Source organism: Scatophagus argus, chromosome 5 (assembly GCF_020382885.2).
Source record: "Scatophagus argus isolate fScaArg1 chromosome 5, fScaArg1.pri, whole genome shotgun sequence".
NCBI classification, from domain to species: Eukaryota; Metazoa; Chordata; class Actinopteri; family Scatophagidae; genus Scatophagus; species Scatophagus argus.
The window spans coordinates 23,136,430-23,141,712 of NC_058497.1; positions in this window are offsets into that span (position 1 = coordinate 23,136,430).

The following is a 5,283-nucleotide window of genomic DNA, read 5'->3' on the forward strand; positions in this document are numbered from 1 at the left end:
AATATTTTTTGAATATGATTTGTACTAATATAGCCTAAATCAGTCTAAGAAACACTGAAGAGAAAAAGCTTGTTACTGTATTTTTTTAGAGAATGCTTAGTTATATACGATAGCACTACACTTATTTTCAGAGTCCATTTTACACTGTGACTGTTAATTTCAGACCATACATAAGCTAATGTGCTTGACGAGCCAATTTCAGGATACTGCCTCCTACACGCAAGCCCTGTAGACACAGATAATTTGCATAAACTGAAAGTTCACATTTTTTGCCATGTCAGATGTATATTTGGGGAAAAAATATAAAGAAAAGAAAATACTTGTGTTTGTGCTCAATGTGAAAAAAAAAATCCTTTGAGGTGTTGAAGGTAATTTTGGTGTTTACTCTTTAATGGTGGTGGTTAATGGGATAGAGTAAAACTTGTGAGACTTTCTCCTGTGCTCACCTTGTTGTCTTGCAATGGCTCGATTTGTGTGCTAGCATTTAGTTTAAGCAGTGGTCTTGAACCGCTGAAGGAGTTTGATATTGCTGTATCTGCTGTGCGAAAAACACTGAAACACTACTTTGTCCTTTTGTGACACATTTATTCATGATCCTTCCTTTACATAATAATAATTATTATTATTATTATTATAATTATGTGCAAGTGCAACAACTTTTATGACAAAAAAGTATGCTTGAAATGGCGTTCACATGTATTCATTTTTACTGTTCATGTTTTCAGTCACATTTTATTATTTCAAATGTCCTGAAGATAATTGCCATGTTTGTTTTCACCCTCAACCTTGTTGTTTTGTGTTTTGTAACATTTAGTCTTTATTTTTTTAAGTACATACATATATAGACCTACAGCACATTGCTTTTGACATTTATTGTACATTTGTGGAAGGATGATACCCGACTAAATATTAGGGTTATGAGCTCTTTTTGTTGCCCAGGTTGAAATAATGAAATAATGTGAAACAATTTAACCTTTTTTTTTAATTATTATTATTTTTAGTTCTGTTTGATGTAAATATTAACATGTATCTGATGTGTGAAAAGAAACAAGTCATGCAGTTTAACATTAAACTTCACAAATTACCCATGAGAGAGTTATGATTTTATTGTCATGGATGCATTACTTAAAAGGTGCATTAACTGATTTCTTTAATAGCCACTTGGAAGCAAAAGAACAATCTTAAAGGCCAGTGTATTAGCAAACAGTTGCCTACATCCAGCTGGCACACAGAAACATTAGCTTTCATCTGTCCAACATTCACACCCGTTTATGCTTTGTTTTGGTCTCCACCAGCTAAATTCATCTCTCTGTTCACAAGCTAATCGCTAACTTCATCAGTGATTGTGTGGTTTCGTCGAGCTTTTCTCTTCAAACCAGCTGCCTGCTGCTGGAAATGAGAGTGGAGTCAGTGGGATGGTAAAGCAAAGAGCAGAATAAGTGATAATTCATTATGGGCTCACTTTAATGACCAATCGCTTTCATCGTACTCAGAGATGTTTCATTCATTGCTAATATGAAATATCGATTAGTGCAGCTGTAAAGCAATAATACAAATGTCTCAAATGTAATGTGGATTTAACCTCTGTTAGCTTTTATTGTCCCATTGTTCTGCTTGCTAATTAATCGTTCATCAGTACCAGCATATCAGCTTGTAAAGCTGATATGGCTGCTGGCTGTTTACACATCCAGCAGACACTGGGCAACATTAACATTAATTTGGACTGTTTCCAATGTTCCATGTATTTCAAAATGTAACAGTGTAATATGGAACCGAATCACATTAATCTATACTACATTTTTACACCATACACCAACACCATAAAACCTTCTAGCACCACTGAACCTGCTAGACTTAGCTTCTAGCCACATTCGTTACATTACAAATAAGGTTTGCTAATGAGCTATTGTATCTTTCTGTTAGCTTGCTAATTAATCACACATCAGCTCTGGCAGGCCTGATGTGTCTAGTCGACAATCACTGACATGTATGGTTTTTGACAAGGCATGTGGTGCTTTTGGACCTAACAGTTCAAATTGTGATAATTCAGTGTAGCATCTGAATGTGTGTGACACAGTTTTCCAGCCATTTCTGTAGCATGTAAGGAAAAAAGTCTTTGGGTGTGACATGACCTCCACTTGGAGTTGTGGCCCACACAGTGCTGTTTGTGAGCATGGAGGATTGGCCTGCAAGTCTGCAAATCATTGAACTGAGTAGGCTAAATTATTGTAATGTTGATAGCTGTAAGCAGCATGCCACTCAGTACGCATTTTATTATGACTAAATATAATGGTCTTGCTGGCCATAGATTTTAAAAATATATATCTATGTTTTTGTTGCTGTAATAGCTTTGACCTTTTTATGGACTGAGCCTAAATACTTTCCATTATTTCATTATACCTTGTTAGACATAAGTGTGTTTATATCAAATCATTTAGAACTATTTTGTGCATAAATGATATGACATTTGGTAGATGTTTATTGGCAACAAGTCTCAGTGACCGCCAATAAATGTTTTTATGACCATTTTACATTTTTTGAAAGTTGCAAAGTTGAAACAGCTTGTTGTATAAGGCCATACCATGGTTTTAGGAAATGTATTCAATAATAGTAATCTACCCCTGTGGAATAGGGGTAGATTGTAGATATAGTAGGTGATATAGTAGAGTATAGTGTAAAGTCAGGAGTTGTGAGTGCTGAGGCACTTTGATCTGAAGTGAATTCACTCAGTAGGAATTCAGAGAGTCAGTATTTCAGCTGCAGTCAGTAACACCTACACAGTGTTTGAGGCAGGTGATCATAAATCAAAAGCCCTGAAGTATCACCGAATACCGAATCAGTGGGTTACATCTGACAATAAGTGTTTCTGTTCAGTCTATGTCCCAACCAAAATTGCCCTACATGGTAAATATTTATTGTTATTATTTCACTTATTCACGTAATTGAAACAGCCAAAGTGCCATTTTCAGTGCAGCTACGGTTTAAAGTCTGTGTGAGCAGTAAAAATCTCATAATATCATACTTGTAACAAATAAAGTTCATATCCTCATTACTGAAGGACAGGACAAATTGAACACTTTCTCCTGAGAGATGCAAGAATTGCTTGAGAACTCATCCAGAAAAGCCCACTTGATTGGATTGGGTGAAGTCTCCTGGAACAAATCCTCTGTGTCACTTTTATGTAACACGTCGCTCTGCTCCTCTTTTGCTCTTCTCTAATTTGCTTTGTCTTTCTAATATCTAGGTAACAGGCATCTCGGTTACACAGACCTCAGTAATACCAATTATAAAATGGCATGGGAACAGAGGAGGTTTTGTGGGTAGATTAGCTGTTGTATGTTACAAAATGATGAGGCTTTGATAAAGATTTCTAATCCCAAGTTCACCAGTGTTTTGAGGTGTAACCACTGCAGGTGGCTTGTTTAAAAAATGCCTTCAAAGCAATAATTGGACACAGACACAGGAACACATATATAATATTATGCAGTCTGATACAACACTACAAACTGCAGCCTCAGAAATTACTGTAGAGTAGATTCATCACCTTTTACACATGGCTCACCTCACAGAGGCCTACCAAAAATCAATGTAGCTCAACCACCTTTTTCCTTAATTCCTTGCATTCTTTTTATTCTTATTATTTCTTATTTATTTTATTCTTTTTGTTAAAACCTGGCACCTACATAACCCACAAAGCAACCTAACCGCCAGCAGTTAAGTTGGACCTTCCTGTGGATTATGCTGGTATGAGTTTCCTCCCGCTGGTAGTCTCAAGCAGAGATGAGCAGTGGGGCTACAGATGTCTGGTGAGCTCATTTCCTTCTTACTTAGTCTTCAGACCAAACTGACATTTATCAGACATTTATCATTTTTCAATTTATCAGACTTTGCACAGCTCCCTCTGGAGCCACAAAAGGCTTGAAGACTAAAACGACTTTCTTTCACATATGCAGCAGCCCTCCCAAGATCTGTAAACAGACTTTGATGTATAAAATCAGCACACGTCCCCTTTCAGGTTAGGCCAGATGTGAGCTGGGATGCGAACAACGGTCTCCAGTAGCCAAGTCTGATCCATTCCACCCACTATTGACCTCCACTCAAAATTGCAACACACACCACCCACTTTGCAGTGAGAAGTTTGCTCAAACAGCAGATGCAGACAAAAGCAGTCGGCCACCCAAGTATCAAATGTGATAAATTATATGCCATATCTCTAAAAAAGAAAAAAGGTACCACTCTGCAGGGACAGAAATTAAATGTAAAACCGCAGGTGTGGATGTTTTGACACGTGTCATAAACATACACAAGTGTGTGCTGGCCTTCAGAATATATACACTACTGACAATGGATGGCGTTGTTAGTGAAACCACAAGAGGCTGGATTTCAGGAAAACATAGTTAATTTTATTGATTTGAACCAATGATGTTTTCTTTTCTCTGACAAGCACAGTTTCTGTATACTGTAATGCAACCGGATAAAACAATAACTCAGACTCACCTGCTGCAGAGTTGATTCACACCACTGTGACACATAACAAGCTTCTCAAGGACTGGATATTGCAGACCTTTTGTATTAGACTGGATTGCATATCATTGAACAAACTTCTGCTATTTTGTCCACCTCCCATACGCTGGAGAATTGATAAAATGCTAACAAGTTCCCTGGTTACCACATAAGGTGGCATAGCAATGAGGAAAGCTAAGCTCTAGCATGCAGTGTCAGGGAATTACCAGGACACCTGAAACATGTCTGTGACCAATTACACCTGGGCTTCAGGCACCGGCTGTGTATACAGGCTTTAAAGAGATCTGTGTCACACCCAGAATGAAAGACAGGAGTGACCTGGAGCATATTAAAGGAACCTGAAGTGATTTCTCATTTTCTGTTATGTATTAGAGTAACCAGGAAAAACAGCATCAGTTGTGACAAGTGTTTAGTGGATGCATAAACAATTTCATCTCATTACATTCACCAATAAGTTGGCTGAGGCAATTTCCTTTGAACACTTGACCTTTCAGACAAGCATATTAAATGCATCGGTTTTGCTGTGTGCGTACGCGCATGTGTGTGTGTGTGTGTGTGTGCGTACTGCTAATGCATCATACTGTAGATGTGTTTCTGCTCATGACGCTTGCAGTCACAATCGATGCAGTCCACTCGTGGGTGCAGGAGACAGAGGCAGACAGTGGAAGCAGCAGCTCAGATGGGCACCACCCTCGTTTTTTCTCATCAGCTCTCTGCCATATTTTAATATTGCGTTAAGCTCATTGGGATGCATAGAAG